The 18402-nt window shown below is 39.2% G+C and overlaps 1 non-coding gene and 1 pseudogene across 1 annotated transcript; both read right to left on the bottom strand.

Moving 5' to 3' along the window:
• Positions 1-1017: 1017 nt before the first annotated feature.
• Positions 1018-1124, bottom strand: LOC146903726 (small nucleolar RNA R71). Its single transcript, XR_015020870.1, has one exon. It is a non-coding gene; the product is annotated as a small nucleolar RNA R71 (small nucleolar RNA).
• Positions 1125-6886: 5762 nt separating this feature from the next.
• LOC146903727 (uncharacterized) lies at positions 6887-17470 on the bottom strand (annotated as a pseudogene).
• Between the last annotated feature and the right edge of the window lie 932 nt (positions 17471-18402).

Below are 18402 nucleotides of genomic sequence, written 5' to 3' on the forward strand. Positions count from 1 at the left end.
GTTAATCCATCATCTCAAATATCAATTCATAATGCGAAAGCGGAGCTTTGATATTGGAAACAAGTGAATTTAGACAAGAATTGCAAAGGCAGTGAAATAGTCTTTGCAATTCTTGAGGCATGTGTAGTTTCAATCCTTATAAGCTTCTTCTAGTAATCAAGTCAACGAAATAGGCTTGTTGGCTAGGGGTAAACTCTCACCGGACTTGATCGAAAATGTGAGGGGCTAAAGGGAAACCGGTCTTTAGAAATTAGGTATAAACCATGAAGTTATAAGTTAAGGTTTTGGTTTGCGAAGGATTTGTCATTAAGATGAACCAATAATCCCAAGACTCCTTTTATTTTTATTCTTTTATTTTAATTAAAAACCCAAACTTTATAATCTTAAAACTCTTTTCTAATCGTTGTTGAAAGTTAATTGAATTCATAACTCACTGTCGGAACGATATCTTTTTATTACTACAACGGTAAACCATGCACTTGCGGTTTATCCTATCAAGTTTTTGGCGCCGTTTCCGGGGAGTTATTGCGATTTGATTAATTTTTTTTTAACGATTAGACTGAAAAAAATAACTTTTTCTTTATTTTTTTTTCTTTTTCTATTTCTTCTTTTGCCTTTAACTTCTTGGGAAGCATAAAATAATAACGATATGGCTGAGGAACGCACTCTCAAATAGTATGCAATCCCATCCCATCTCCTGATGAGTCATACGATGCTATTGTGTACCCAACGGTTGAGGACAATTTTGAAATAGAACCTGCACTTATTCACTTAGTGCAGCAAAATCAATTTTTTGGATCACCCACTGAGGGTCCGAATTTTCATATTTCAACCTTTTTAAAACTCAGTGGAACCTTGAATGCAAACCAAGAGGCCGTAAGGCTGCACCTCTTTCCTTTTTCCTTAGGGGCTAGAGCTAGTGTTTGGTTTCATTCATTGGAAATTGACTCTATCACTTCATGGCATCAAATGAGGAAAGCTTTTCTTGCCCGATTCTTTCCCTATTCTAAAAGTGTTCAATTAAGGAATCGAATCACATAATTCACTCAAAAAGATGGAGAATCTCTTTACGATGCTTGGGAGTGTTTCAAAGAAATGCTTAGACTTTGTCCCCATCATGGTTTAGAGAAGTGGCTTATTATTCACACTTTTTATAATGGTCTTTTGTATACCACAAAAATTTATGTTGATGCAGCTGCAGGTGGAGCTTTGATGAATAAAACATACACAGGAGCATATGCTTTGATCGAGAACATAGCACAAAACAACTATCAGTGGACCTACGGAAGGGACATCACTAATGTTGCTCATCCACCCTCTAAAAAAGAGGTAGGTATGTATGAAATTTTTTCCCTTGATCATCTAGCTGCTAAGGTTGACGCACTCACACAAAAATTTGATAAAATAAATACTAGTGTTGTCACACCTGCCCCTGTATCACCTTCCTTTGAAATTTGTGGTGTATTTGGTCATATTGGCATTGATTGCCAACTAGGTAGTGTTGTTAGAAGTCCTGAGCAAGTAAACTATGCTCAATATAATCAAGGGTTTAGAAACAACCAAATTTTTTTTCAAACCCCTCAATATCTTTTTGGACAACAAACAACAACACCCAGTTATGCAAACAACCAAAGATTCCCTCAAAAATCCAGCTTGGAACTTTTTTTAGAAAATTATTGTAAAAATTAATCCGAGCAGCTCCAAGAACTTAAAAATCAAACTGAATTTTTGAATGGCTCTTTTGCCAAACTTACATCAAAAGAAGACTCCATAGTTACTCACAGTCAGATGCTTGAGACTCAGACTTCTCAAGTGCCCCAACAGGTGGCTACTTCCTCTCAATCCTCCGAAGTCCTCCTAGACCAAACCGAAACCAACCCCAAAAACCATATAAGTGTTATTACCCTTAGGGATGGTAAACAATTAGAGGACCCCATTGTGAAAGTTAAGAACAATGACGGAGAGATAGGGAGTGATGAGCCTCAAAGTGAGAAAGTCATAGGAGAGAATGAAAAGTCACTTGTTTCACCATCTCATGAGCATGAAATTCTATTAACACAAGGGTTTGATGAGTCCAAGTTAGATGAGCAGTTTAGGAAATTTATTGAAATACTTCCAAACAAATTGCCACCTAAACTTAAGAATCTAGGAAGCTTTTCCCTACCTTGTGTCATAGGATCTGAAACTATAGAAAAAGCCATGTGTGATTTGGGAGAGAATGTTAGTTTGATGACATTGTCCCTTTCTGAAAGATTGGGTATAGGATAGATAAACCACTTTCTAATCGTCAAGCTAATGACTTTAAACAAGCGCTTCGTGGGAGGCAACCCACACATTTTATTGCTTTTATTTTGTTTGTTTTGTGTTGTTTAAATTTGTTTTGTAGGTACTTGTCCAAGATGATGCAAAAGAAAAAAAAAGAGAAAAAAATTTTATTTTTTTTAAGAAAAAAAAAAGTTTGTGCCTAAGTCAGAAGCTAGGCACGTCCCGTGCCTAAGAAAAAAAAATTCTAAAAAAAAATATTTTAAAAAAAAGGTGTTTTTTTTTTTAGGAAAGAAGATTGTTGGCTCAGATGATGATGCAGGGAGGAAGAAATCAACACTCTGCAACCATGGCATCCATTTTCAAGATGATAAGCAAAGGAGTAGGTATAAATCTCTTATCTCTAAACTTATTTACGCTTGTAGATACCCTGATGTTAATGTTATGGATAAACTAGGAAAAAGAGGTAGGGAATGATGAGGACTGATGAGTTGTTCATATTGTGGACTATGCTTTATAACCACCCTCTTAACATTTGCTATTATTTGCTTGATTATCTTGTTTCAATTGCTAAAAAGAAACCGGATCATAAGGGTGATAAAATGGTAGGTGGAATCATCACTATTATTGCTAGGAAGTTTGGGGTGAGTGTGAATCAAGGGATCAGGAGGATAGAGGGGAACTATTATCTAGACTTATATACTCTCACTACTTTGTCCTTCCTTAGAACCCATGACCCTACTCACAATAATCAATATGAATGGAGAATTATTAGAGCTTATTGTTTGATTATTCTACCTAATCCGGCCATAACTAATCTGGAAGTGGTGGAAAATTTGCTTTATGTTGGTACTAACCCACAGGTACAAGATGATGGTGATGATGGTGGTGATGAAGAGGAGGTATGTGAAAACTTGCACCATGAACAAGAAGCCGGTGGAAGCTATAATGATAAACGGTGGGCATGGATGCAAACCAAAGTTCAAGGAACAAGCACCGAGCAACAAAGACAAGGTGCTAAGAAACAATGTCAAAATGGGGCAATCGAATAAATGAAGAAAACAATCAAATGCTCCGAAACATGATGAAACACCTTTACCTCCAAAGTCCACCTTATGGACATCAATAAAATTGTGAGTTTTCTTCTTCTTCTTCTTCTTCTTAGACACATAAACATCTGGATTCTTGCCCTTCTCCAGCTCAGCCAGATACCTCCCCATCTCCGCTCCAGTAAGGGGCAACATTTTTTCTGCGAAAAAGTCAAACAAATTTAGTTAAGAGAAAACTGGAAAGAATAGCGAGAGAAACAAATCCAAACGCAAACTTTTAAATGACACTCACGTAAATAGGCATCCAAGCGGACAACGTCGCCTACCCTATTTAATAACTCATGTATATTTGTCAGCAGAACCTTCTCCAAGAAACGAGCCAGCTCACGCTCGTAGGGCGACATTGCATCCAGGTCATAGGGTGTTCGCGGTGCGGTTTGGTTCGGTTTTGAGCATAAAAGTCATCCAAACCGCGAGATAAAAAAGCATGCGGTTTGGTTTGGTTCGGTTGATTTTTAAAAAGTCATCCAAACCAAACCAACCCAAACCAATGCGGTTTGGATTGGTTCGGTTTGTGCGGTTTATCGCGAGATAAAAAAAAATATTATATTAACTCTAATATTGCCAACTTGTTACAAAATAAACATAGGACATTTTATTTTGCTGTTTATATGATAAAATATTAGATAAAACTTATATCAAAATAGTTGAAGTTAAGAAGAAACATAAGCATGAAACAAATTATTGGGAAGTAAAGGAAACAAATTCATCACAGGAAATGAATTGAAGGAGATGGAAATGAATTAGAATCGAACCTTGTATTATCTTGGTTTTCGGGTGTCAAACATTGATTAAGTTTGAACCTTTTTAACCTTTGATATCTCATTTTTTTCTCGAGAAGGGAAAAATAAGAAAAACCCTTGAGAATCGAGGTCTGGGAGTTGTTTTCGCTACGGGAAGGTGTTAGGCACCCATAACGACTATAGTATCCTATAGGAACCGTCTTTACTTTCTACGCGTGCGCTTTATTTTTAAATGCTATTTGAAAGATGATATTTACACCTAAGAGTTTACTAAGTCAAGAATTGGGGGGAGAAGAGAGTGTTTGAGTTTTTATTTTATTTGAATTGAAGGAGTTTTGATTCCTTGCTTACGTACCCTTTTAAGGGATCAAATCCACCGTAGTTCTCTTCCAAAAATATTTTTGTTTTTGTTGATTGATTTTAAGTTTGAAAATTGGAATTTTGAAGAATGAGAGAGAGAGGCCTCAAGGGCATAAGATTATGAAATTGTGAGGTTGAATTAGTTATTTTGCAAAAGAAAGTCAAAGTATGATTAAAATTCATTAAGATTTTTATTTAAGAAAAGAAAGGGAAAATCAATGGGAATTTGGATCCCAAAGTTTATTAGGAAAAAGATTTGAGTGATGTTGTTCATATATTTTTTGGAAAAAGGATTTTCTAAGTATCGCGATTCCTAAACATACATCTAAACATACATTCCCTAAACATACATCTAAAATAACCATGTGATGTGTGTGTGCATGTGTCGGTGCTTGTGTCGGTGTACATCATTAGAGTCCGTTGTCCTTTACATCATGCCCTAGTTTACATTCTATGGTCTTGCAAGAAATTAAAAGCATAAGGTAAAGTACAAGAATTCCTAGGTATTACATTCTAATTTTGCATGAACTTTAAAGTGTAAGAAAGATAAAGACCAAGAATATAAGATGGAGGATGAGATGCCTTATGGAATGCATGAAACATGAAGTAAAGTGATTAATAGCATAAGGTATTATAGAATGAAAATTATAAGCAAAAGAAACACTAAAAAGGAACTTGACAAAAGGTGATGAAACTCTTGACCTAAAAGTAGCAAGATATACCTAAAACTTATCATAATATCAAGGCAAGTGTATGACCTATAATCTTCACATCATGACAATTTTTCTAAAGGTTTTATTACATTCAATAATATGAAGATTGTAAGGATACACTCAAGTCAAGAATCATGATATGTTTTAGACATATTTGGCATTTTACTTTCACAAACAAATATTTATATGACTTGTAAAACAAGAAACTAACACCACACATCACAAGTAGTACCAAATACACTAAACTAGGGACAAACATACCACAAAATTGATTCACTAAGTACCAATCATCATGAGATCAAGTATTGGGATCCAATTATACAAAAACTTCACAAATATTTGACTAAAGACACCAAAATTTCACAAACACATTCCCCCATATTTCTATCCACTTTTTACCATGTCAAAACACTATGAGGAACCAGTTTTAAGCATCCAAGTCAAACACAAGAGTTGTTCACAAAATTTTTAGAGGTTTTTAGTAAAGTTTTTAACACAATTAACAAAAGTATTGAATCACCCAAAGAACACAATATTTTCATGTACTTGTTATCAAAATTAATATTTAAAACACATCAACATTTAACAAAAATAACAAGAAGATGTTGAAAAAATTTTAGGCATTTTTTTGGGTTTTTAGTAAAAATAATGGTGTAAACAGCATTGAACAGTGGTGTATTTAGCAGGTAATACAGCAAAAAACTCAAAAAAAGCAGGTCCAAGGCCCAAAACACGCAAGAACTTACAGCCACATGATCAAGACTCAGATCCACGGTCAGAAATGCAAGAAAAACAAACCAAAGGTGAACCAGACTGGTTCACGTGAACCGGTCCGGTTCACCCCCCTATATAATCACAAAACCGGTTCAAAGCTTCATAACACCCTTCACTTTCTCTCTCTTAACATGCAGAGAAGAGAGAGAAGCTCTCTTCTTCTTCGTCTTCGACGAAATCCAGTCTGGCGAGCTTAATAACTCCATGACTTTCGAAATTTTTTTACAGTTTTTGGAATCCTTTTTCATGTTCTTTACAGATCCAGACATGATTTCGAAGGAAGAAGAAGGATTGGCGATAGATCTACGCGTTTACACTTACGGCTTTGAACAAAAAAAAACGAAAGAAAGAAGACGAGTTACCTCTTCTCTGTTCGGTTTGGAGATGCTACGAACAGTTGTTGTTGTTGTTCGTTCTTCCACTTTCGATCCTTCTCTTTCGTTCCTTTGGACAATCTTGATGCGAAACTGAATTTTGTTGGATTTTTGCTGCGTGATTCGTAGCTTCAAGATCCTTTCGCTGTTGATTTCCACTTTGATGTTCGATTCGAAACCCTAGGGTTTTGGATTGGCTCGAATTGAGATTTGATTTGATTTTGTTGAACGTTTTGATTCGGTTTTGATGACTTTGGTTCAATCTTGATGAACCTGTTTCTGTTTGAGTTTGATTTGATCTTGTGCTGGCTTTCTTGATCGAATTTGATTCGATTTTGAAGGATTGTGTTGTTATTTGGTTGAATCTGTGATGAATTGTGACGAATTCGGTTTGGATTGTGATGATTCTGGTGAATTGGTATTGATTCTGGAAAATTAGAGATGAATCACGGTTGAATGTTCTTGATGAACTTCAACGCATTCATCATTTTTCTGGGTTTTTGATCTATTTTGGTGGAGAGAGAAATTGTGAAGGTGTTTTTGATGAGTTGTCACTGAATGAATGGCCTTTGACCCTTTGACTGTGATGTGTCAGCTTTATAGCTGATGCAGTATGCGTTGGACCAATGAGCACACGCCACCTGGCCTGGACTAATGACTTGGACAAGTGGACTGATCTGCAAAATAATAAGAAACAAGGACCAAAATGCAAAATAATACAAAAGGACTAAAAATGCAAAAATTAATAAAATTGAATTAAAAAATGCAATTTGAAATAAACGTAAAGTGAAACCAAAATAAAATCAACCAAAGGACTAAAACGAACAAATTACATAAATGAGGTACTTTAAAGTAACCTCTCTCTGCCAAAATTTCGTGTGAAATGACCAAAATGCCCCTAGGGACTAAAATGACTCAAAATGACTCAAATGCAACTTTAAAATGGTTTTTTTAACAGGGAATTAAAGCAAGAGTTTATTCAGACAAACTGAAAAGACTCAGAGACAAATTTTAGAGATTAAAAAGAGTTCTAACACTGGAAATGACTAAAATGCCCCTAGGGGCTAAACTGACTCAAAATGACTCAGATGCAATCTTTTTAAAAGGGATTTTGACATGAATTGAATCAAAGACTTCATTAAACCAATTGAAATGACTCAAAGACAATTTCTCAAGATTTGAAAGGAATTTTAACATGGGAAATGACTAAAATGCCCCTAGGGGCTAAACTGACTCAAAATGACTTCAAACGTAATTTTTGGAAATGGATTTTAACATAGAATTGAAACAAAGACTCATACAGACCAAATGAAAAGACTCAAATAATTTTCAAAGACTAAAATGAGTTTGAATGCAGGAAATGACTAAAATACCCTTCTTCATGAATTTTGCAAATAATATTGAAATAAAATGCAGAGAAATATGCAATTGATTAGAGACAAATTCAAATGACTTGAAATGCAAGAAAAAGTTTTGGATGACTTGAAATGCAAGAAAACATGGACAAATACACCGTTGAAAAGATTTGTAAAGCTAAGTTGAGAGATAAAGCAGAGTAAGATGTCAGTGTAAACAATAGCAAATTGGCAATTCTTCAAGAATAATAGACATATATCAAAGATGAAAGAAAATTTTGAACAAGTATTTTTAGGTCCAAAATTAGGGTATAACAGCTGCCCCTATTTAAGTTTCTTTGTCCGGAGAGTCAAGAGACGAAGTCTTTGATTTGACGGGACGAAGATACTTAAATATTAACATTTGCACTGTTTTTGGACATAAAAATATGCCTCTCACATTTTCAAAAACATGAATGCCATGCAACATTTCGATTATGAATGCAAGACAAACAACTGGAGTCTACAAAGCATGTCATATCACTGGGGATCTAGGTAGACATTGCCGGGGTAGACAAACCAGGAGATGAAAGATAGGTACAAGCTGTTCTTTGGATCGAACCTGCCACTTGACCAAGAAATACAAACAAGAGATGGGTACAAGCTGTTCTTTGGATCGAACTTGCTACTTGACCGGGGATAGAAATGTGAGACAGGTACAAGTTGTTCTTTGGATCGAACTTGCTACTTGACCGGAGACATAGACATATAGGCAGATACAAGCTGTTCTTTGGATCGAACTTGCCGCTTGATTGAAAACACAAACAGATAGGCAGGTACAAACTGTTCTTTGGATCGAACTCGCCGTTTGGCCTGGAGACATAAACAAAAGGACGATACAAGCTGTTCTTTGGATCGAACTTGCTGCTTGATCAATATCACAACATGTAGGTTGGTGCAAACTGTTCTTTGGATCGAACTTGTCGTTTGACCGATAACAAAATATAAGCAAGGGTACAAACTGTTCTTTGGATCGAACTTGTCGTTTGTCTGGAAGTATAGGCATATGGGCAGGTACAAGCTGTTCTTTGGATCGAACTAGCCGCTTGACCAATAACAAGATACAAATTGGAAGTTTGATTTGGAAAGATACAAATTGAAAGTAAGTTGATATTGACTTGATTTGAAGATAGACATGACCATTTTTGTTGGCCCAAAAGCAAATTGAGAGTGGATTAACATTGATGGAGACATTGAACTGAATTGACAGTTTGAGATTGAAAGAAAGATTGAAAATTGAGATTGAAAGAGATATTTGAAAATTGGAATTAACAAAGATACAAACATAGACATAGACATAGACATTGAATCGAGAGTTGAAATTGAATTGAATTGGGGAGTTGAGATTGAATTGAATTGAAATTGAGATTGGGTTGAATTGAGATTGAGATTAAGTTGAATTGGAAGTTGAAGTTGAATGGAATTGGAATTGGGGTTGCATTGAGAGTGAAAATTGAATTGGATTGAAAGTGGAAATTGAATTGGGTTGAGGGTTGAGATTGGAAATGCAAAATGTATGCATGGTATAACAATATTATCACATGTATGAGCACATAGAATGCATGATTATGCATGTATGAATGTTTGAAATGCATGATTGGTTTGTAATTTGGCAGGGTAATTTCACAGAGGCAGACAAGACATTGGAATATTAGGCATGTAGTGGCTCGTGCTATAACATGTTCATATAGAAATCCTCTTTGGAGAGACCGTCGTTGAAAGACGTATCACAACCATGGCTGAGGGCAATAAAGCTTGTAGAGGAGGGACCTCGGAAGATTCTTTGATACAGGTCGCCGTTGTTAGGCGTGTCAGTGCTGAGTAAACATCGGATGTTCGCATCTGTGGTCAATGCTTTTCATATCATTTTCATTTTTCATTTTTCAATCCCATTTTTGCCTGAACCGCCCTTTCGGGTTTTCGATTCACCGGGAATTAAATTCCTTTCGGGTTTTCAACTTAGCGAGCTTTTCATTTTCATTTTCATTTTTTCATTCTGTTTTTTCATTCTTGCCATTGACCACGAATCATCCTGGGGAATTACTTGCTTGTAACATGTGTTGAAGTAGACATTGATATACATTTATTTCATGCATGTTTCATTGAAATGCACCATGTTGCTCAGGTTTGTTTTCAGAATACACAGAAAAAGGTTTTCAATTTTAAAAAATGTTTGTTTCAGACATTGACATTATCAAATAGAAAGAAATTGTTTTGTATATAGTATTGAAAGTAGAAAGAAAATAGAGTTTCAAACAAAAGCACAGGCTCAAATTGATGTAGAAGAGTGAGAGTCAGCCAAAGGCATGACTTCACGGATTTACAAAGCTTGGAAAATGGTAATTTTATTGGTTGGTGGTACATTGAACACGATGACCGCTACATTTCATAGAAATTTTGAATTCACAAGTACAGAAGCTTCTGATGAAGACGATCATTGACAGCTGCAGATGCCCCAAGGGGTGACGGTGATTTGCCGGATATAGTTACTTGTCTTTTATTGTCAATCTCATTCTTGCATGAACCGCCCTTTCGGGTTTTCGGCTCATTGAGACACTCATTCTTGCCTGAGTTGCGTACAATCTCAGCGAGCTTTTTCATATTCATTTTTTTTGTCCCTAACTTTTGCCTGGACCGCCCTTTCGGGTTTTCGATCCACCGGGAAGCGCATTTTTACCTAGGCCGCCCTTTCGGGTTTTCGACCTACCACACTGTTCTTTTCTTTTTAGACAAAGTATTTCTTGACTATATCGGCATTGACAGGATTCGGAAGTTCGACACCATCCATGTGTGTAAGGATCAAAGCACCACCAGAGAAAGCCTTCTTAACAACATAAGGACCTTCATAGTTAGGTGTCCACTTGCCCCTTAGGTCGGGTTGCTGACTTATCCTTCTTTTGAATATAAGTTCGCCTTCCTTGAATTCTCGAGGTCAGACTTTCTTGTCAAACGCATTCTTCATTTGCACCTGATACAACTGTCCTTGAGTCATAGCATCCATACGTTTCTCTTCAATCAAATTCAACTGATCATACCGACTTTGACACCATTCAACCTCAGTTTTGCTTCCATGATCACTCGAAGAGATGGAATTTCCACTTCCAGAGGGAGAACTGCTTCCATGCCATATACCAAAGAAAAAGGCGTTGCCCCGGTTGAACTGCGCACTGTAGTACGGTAACCATGCAAGGCAAAAGGTAGCATTTCATGCCAGTCTTTGTAAGTGGTGACCATCTTCTGAACGATCTTCTTGATATTCTTGTTAGCGGCCTCAACTGCACCATTCATCTGAGGTCTATAAGGAGAAGAGTTGTGATGTTCAATCTTGAATTCTTCACATAAAGCTTGCATCATGCTATTGTTCAGATTGGAACCATTGTCAGTGGTGATCTTGTTGGGGACACCATATCGACAGATGATGTTATTCTTGATAAACTTCACTACCACTTGCTTGGTTACATTTGCATAAGAAGCAGCCTCAACCCACTTGGTGAAGTAGTCAATTGCCACTAGAATGAAACGATGTCCATTGGAAGCCTTTGGTTCAATTCTTCCGATAATGTCAATGCCCCACATAGGGAAAGGCCATGGGGAAGAGATAACATTAAGAGCATGTGGGGGCACATGAATCTTGTCAGCATAAATTTGACATTTGTGGCATCTTTTGGCATGTTTGTAGCAGTCACGCTCCATGGTTATCCAGTAATAGCCGGCTCTTAATAGTTTTCTCGACATAGTGTGACCTGTAGCATGGGTCCCAAAGGTACCGTCATGTACATCATGCATCAATTTCTTAGCTTCTTGCTCATCAACACATCTCAACAAGACCATGTCATAGTTCCTCTTGTATAGGATTTCTCCGTCCAAATTAAAGGAATCTACTAGCCCATCTTCTCAATGTCTTTTTATCCCTGTTGGAAGCACCAAGTGGATATTCGTGATTCTGCAAGAACTGTTTGATGTTGTAATACCAAGGTTTTCTGCCATTCACATCTTCATCAGCCTGATTTGGGATATTTTCAATAGCAAACACGTGAGCGGGTCTATCAAGACGCTGTACCTTGATTACGAGCACGTCATTCCAGTGGTTCAAACGAAACATGGAAGACAAAGTAGCAAGAGCATCAGCCATTTGGTTTTCATCCCGAGGGATGTGGTGCAACTCAACCTTGGTAAAGTATGTCAACAGACGTCTTGCATAGTCGCGGTAAGGGATCAGCTTCTCATGATGAGTCTCCCATTCACCTTTTATCTGATTAATGACGAGTGCAGAATCTCCATAGATGTCAAGGTGTTTAATTCTCATATCAATGGCTTCCTCAATGCCCAAGATACATGCTTCATATTCAGCCATATTGTTTGTGCATTCAAAAGTTATTCGAGCAGTGAAAGGAATGTGGTGCCCCTGTGGAGTTACAATAATGGCCCCAATCCCTTTACCATAAGCATTGACAGCGCCATCAAATACCAATCCCCATTTGCTATTGGGATCCGACCCTTCATTGATCAATGGTTCTTCACAGTCTTTTGCTTTTAGATACATAATCTCTTCATCAGGGAAATCAAACTTGATCGGCTGGTAATCATCAAGAGGTTGATAAGCAAGATGCTCAGCAAGGATACTTCCTTTGACTGCTTTCTGAGCTTTGTACACAATATCATATTCAGACAACAACATTTGCCAACGTGCAATCTTTCCAGTAACAGCAGGCTTCTCAAAGATATACTTGATTGGATCCAATCGGGATATCAACCAAGTTGTATGATTCACCATATAATGACGCAGGCGTTTGGCAGCCCAAGCTAAAGCACAACAAGTCTTTTCAAGCATTGTATACCGAGTCTCACAGTCGGTGAACTTCTTGCTCAGATAGTAGATAGCATGTTCTTTCTTTCCAGTCTCGTCTTGTTGTCCGAGAACACAACCCACTGAATCATCTAACACTGACAGATACATGATCAGAGGCCTTCCTTCCGCTGGCGGGACAAGGATAGGAGGTTCCAACAAGTATTCTTTAATGCTATCAAAAGCTTCTTGGCATTCATCATTCCATACAACAGGCTGATTCTTTCTGAGTAATTTGAAAATTGGTCCACAGGTAGTAGTCATGTGAGATATGAATCTTGAAATATAATTCAGGCGGCCGAGGAAACCTCTGACTTGTTTTTCAGTTTGAGGAGCTGGCATCTCTCTGATGGCTCGGACTTTGTCAGGGTCAACTTCAATGCCTCTTTGGCTGACAATGAAGCCTAGCAACTTTCCAGACCTTACACCGAATGTACATTTGTTAGGATTCAACCACAGCTTGTACTTTCTCAATCTTTCAAACATCTTTTTCAAATACACAACATGTTGCTCTTCATCACTTGACTTCACAATCATGTCATCGACATATACCTCAATCTCTTTGTGAATCATATCATGAAACAGAGTGGCCATACCCCTTTGATAGGTAGCACCGACATTTATCAAGCCAAACGACATCACTTTATAACAGAATGTTCCCCACTGAGTTATGAAGGATGTCTTTTCTCTATCTTCAGGAGACATCCGTATCTGGTTATAGCCAGAGAAACCATCCATGAAGGAGAACACTTTAGACTGAGCGGTACTGTCAACAAGCACATCAATATGAGGCAATGGGAAGTTATCTTTCAGACTAGCTTTATTCAAATCTCTGTAATCAACACACATTCGGACTTTCCCATCTTTCTTTGGTACTGGTACAATGTTGGCAATCCACTCAGGATATTCAGCTGTCATGAGGAAACCTGCATCAATTTGCTTCTGCACCTCAGCCTTGATCTTAAGAGCCATGTCTGGACGAGACCTTCTCAACTTCTGTTTGACAGGAGGGTATTCGGGCCTTGTCGGTATCCGATGCTCCACAATCTTGGGATCTAGACCCGGCATATCTTCATAGGACCATGCAAAAACATCTGGATAATCATGGAGAAGTTGAGTGATCTTCTTTTTCACTTCTGGCTCAAGTGCAGCACCAATCTTGATCTCTCGCTTGTTCTCTTCAGTACCCAGGTTGATAAGCTCTATCTCTTCCTGGTGAGGCTGAATGGCTTTTCTTTCTTGCTCAAGCAGTCGAGTGATCTCATATGGTATCTCTTCATCATCCTCCTCATCTTCGGCTTCATATACAGGGAACTCAAAATTTGGAGGAATTATAGGGTCACTGTGTTCAACGGGTTTACTATGGTTCAATCTGCATAATATGATTGGGATGATTTTAGAAAAATGTTTTTCTTTCATGCAGATTTTTGAAATTAATAAGAAAATACAGATGTTTTAGTTTTTTCTGGCATTACCATTATTTCCAAGGAAAAAGGCACTAAAAAGTATAAAAAACAAAGAGTCGCGGAAAAGACGACAATTTTTATTAATAACGGCAATGCCGAAACAAACACGCCCTTACAAAGATATCACTTTCACCTTGGGCAGAGGGAAAGGATTGTTATTTTGAAAACAAAGAAAAGCATGAGCAACAAGACACATTACATGGAAGCATGCATGACTAAAGGAACATCAATAGCCTCCCAATTTCTCACGGTGCCTCCTGGTACAACAAATGTAGGCATATGACTACTTCCAGAAGCATCCTTAGTAATAGCATTGATAAACCCAGCACTATAGAAAGTTCCTGTTGACACGCCTGAGGTCGGGGAGAACCCAATGCCCTCTTTGCGCTTGTTCTCCAAAATCTGTATCACTTTGCCCCAGCCAGCAGCCTGTCCCTCTTGAACAGCTTTCTGGGCATCTTTCAATGAAGCCATACTAGCACTAGCTCTCCGGGGTTCTGCAACTTCAACAGTCAAGCCTTGAAATGACGTCCCTTTAGCGGACCCTGCTTCAACACAAGAGAAAGATGACACTTGGCTAACCAGATACGCTTCTTCACCATGTATAGTGACAAGCTTACCGTTCCTCACAAACTTGAGCTTCTGGTGCAGAGTAGAAGTTACTGCCCCAGCGTCGTGAATCCACGGCCTTCCAAGGAGGCAGCTATAAGAAGCATTGATGTCCATGACCTGGAAAGTGATCTGAAATGTCTCAGGACCAATGGTAATTGGAAAGTCCACTTCCCCAAGAACATCTTTACGAGATCCGTCAAAAGCCTTTACCAGATAGCTACTCCCTCTTATAGAGATTCCATGATGGCTCAACTGTCTCAGTGTAGACTCAGGCATTACATTTAAGGATGATCCAGTGTCCACCAGCACATTGGATATCATATCAGACTTACAGTGTACTGAGATATGCAAAGCTAAGTTGTGGTGTTTTCCTGCCTCGGGGATTTCATCATCACCAAACCACAACTTATTGCAAGCAGTAATGTTACCCACTATTCCATCGAACTGATCCACGGAGATTGCATGGTCAACATAGGCTTGTTCTAGTACTTTCATCAACACTTTCCTGTGGGCTTCTGAGCTCAGGAGCAAAGATAAGATAGATATTTTTGATGGAGTTTGCAGCAGCTGGTCTACAATCTTATAATCGCTTTTCTTGATGAGCCTCAAAATCTCGTCCAGATTAGACTCTTCAATAGACTGGCCAGATGGGCTAGCATTCTTGTCAACAGGAGGAGCAACTGGTGGTGTTACCGTGGCAGCAGGTGTAACAACCCTCTTTTGGAACAAGGGTGGACGGACCTTTCCACTTCTCAGAGTTGTAGTCCCCTCAGCAATATTACCAATTGTAGCTGGGGATACTAGAGGCATCTCCACTCCATTCTCAATCATAGTCGCATCATACTTGGTAGGGATTGCCTGAGTAGAGGCATAAGAGACTGGGCCAGGTAACCTGATCACTAAGGGTTCAACATCCCTTGTCTGAGATACCATTCCATCATGAAATACTGGCACAATCACACAAACATCACTGGCAATCAAGCACTTATCGTCCATTAGGCTCTGTATATCATTTTGCACCACACAATAGCCCATGGGATTCTGAAGACATTCTAAACAGGAAGTATGATCATGACTGAACAAGGAAGCTTGGCAGAGCTTGACATGCAGTGGTACCAAAGGAGTAACAACATTTCGGACATCTAAAATGGGGCCTTCTTGGGGAAACTGAGCCTCCTCGAAAGCCTCAATCATATTAACGGCATCATGATTTGGAAGTGGATTGTCAAGAACATGAGGAACGCTATTTTCGAAAGTCAACCGTCCTCTGTCTATCAAGTCTTTCACAACATACTTCAGAGCATAGCAACCTTCCACATCATGGCCTTGAGCGCCTTGGTGGAATTCACATGTGAGATCCTGTCTGAACCTGGGAGGTAATGGCGTAGGCGGAGGCTTGCCCGGTCTGGTGACACAATGCCCCTTAGCAAGTAGGGTTGGGAGCAGATCAGCATACCGCATTGGTATTGGTGGGAAATGAGTCCTGGGTCGAGGGCCCTGCTGTTGCGGAAGTTGTTGTGGAGCAGGAGGCTTCTGTTGTACCTGTTGAGCAACGGCATTAACAGGTGCTGGTGGTTGACCTGGTGGCAGAGGGTACTGCTGGTAGAATGGTGCGAAGAAAGGATGTTGAGAGTACTGCATGTAGTGATAAGGTAACTGTGGCTGAGCAGCAGCTGTAGACTGGTTACCAGACACCATACCTACTTCGGATTCCTTCTTCTTATGGTGGCCATTACCATACTTCTTTGGTGCGCAAGCTGAGGACTCACCTTTTTCAAGAACAATAATGCCTTCTCTGACAGCCTCCTCTAGACGAGTTCCCATGGTGACCATGTCGGAGAAGTTGTTGGGTGCAGAGACTATCATCTTCTCAATATATTCCTTCTTCAAAGTCTTCAGGAATGTCTGTGTTAGTTCTTCCTCATTTAGCCGAGGAGAAACCCGGACAGCTGCCCCTCTCCACCTCTAGGCATATTCACTGAAGGTTTCGTCTGACTTCTGAGACAAGGATTTAAGAGAATCCCTATTTGGCTTCAAGCGGGTGTTGAACTCATAATGACTTTCAAACGCAGCAGCGAGTTCCTCAAAAGTGTGGATATTGTCTTTGCTCAAACTAGTGTACCAGTCAGCCGCATCTTCTGCCAGACTGTCCTGGAAGCAGTGTATCATCAGAGCATCATTATCTGCATAGTTGGCCATTTTTCGGACGTATCGGATGACATGGCTATGTGGGCAAGAAGATCCATTGTACTTGTCAAAATCTGGCACTTTGAATTTCGTAGGGATCTCAAACCGGGATACTAGGCATAGATCACGAGCCTTAGCAGAAACACCGTTCCCACGGTTAGCTTTGACCTCGCGGAGTTCTCCAGCTAACTCTCTTAACTGTTCCCTCATAGCCTCCACTATAGGGTCTTGTCCATGCGAGGTATCAACATCGATTATCTGCTGCGCAGTGTGTACAACAGGATCGGTAACAACAGTAGTCACTTGAGGCATATGGGTTTTAGTAGGAGCAAAGGTTGTTGCAGGAGTAGGTCCTTGATTGGCAACACCAGAGATACCGGCTGCAGTGTTGGGAGCATAGAAAGCCGAGAGTCCAAAGGGACAGCCATTGGGCATAACAAATCGAGCATCAGAAGCCACAGTAGATAGTGGGATAGAGGGAATCCCTTCAGTAGAAGTTGGGACAGATGTGGCTGGTTGTTCTTGCGCAGCCATCAGAGCGGACATAGTGTCATGAGCCTTAGCCAAGTCTTCTTTCATAGCAGCCAATTCGGCACGGAGCTGAGCATTTTCTTCTTCAATGTTAGCCATGTTTCTTCTTTTATACAATCTTGTCTGATGAATTCTATCTGGTTGGTAAACTTTGCGAGCACGAGCCACCTTTCAGACTGCGGCAGAAGAACCAGGAGGTAATGAGCACCAGGGAAGTTTTTTGTGACCAATGAATGCACATGATGCATGAGATGTGTTAATGCATATGCAAAAAGACTCTTTTTATGTTATCGAAGGGTTTTAGACAAACTAGAAATTTGTAAAAATTACTAAACAAGCTGAAACATCAAAACCAGACAAAACAATCAAACATCATAGAGTCTTACAAGATGATTCCCTTTGAAATACTAAGCCAAGGGATAGACTTTGAAATGTAAAACATCAATAACAACTGGAAATAACAACAGGAAACAGAAATCCTCAAGCATAGGAAGTGGAAGTATCATCCTCAGACTCAGACTCATAGCTGCAATATCGGGCATAGAAGTTACGGGCTCCCCTAGCCCTCTTGGAATCCCTCATAAGCAGCTTATCCTTTTCTTCAATTTCTTCCCTAGCCTTGGCTAACTCCCTCTTTAATGTCAAAACCTCATGAGTCTTCTGCTCATCCTTTCCATCCAAAGTCATAATCAAGTTCTCAGCCTCATAGTATCTAGCCCTCCATTGATGTTTCTCTCGGCTCTCCATAGCTAGATGCTCCTGATACATCTCCTGAGTAGGTGGTAGTAGAGGTAAAGGCATGGTTGAAACAGATGCAGACACATATCTCATGGAGGGGTAAGGCATGCCAATCTCCTCAATTCGGTTTATTACCCATTGAGTATAAGCCTCATGAGCAATACCGGATCTCACACCCATATGCTTCACCTCTTTCTTCCGAAGTTTGGACCAAGCCTCTATGAAATCTTCTCTTATCCCGGTAGGAGCATTAGAGTAATGGAAGAAATAAGGAGATGTAGCAAGATTGATGG

This window comes from Medicago sativa, chromosome 7 (genome assembly GCF_051527215.1).
Source record: "Medicago sativa cultivar Bolivia chromosome 7, Bolivia_mono, whole genome shotgun sequence".
In the NCBI taxonomy this organism is placed as follows: Eukaryota; Viridiplantae; Streptophyta; class Magnoliopsida; order Fabales; family Fabaceae; genus Medicago; species Medicago sativa.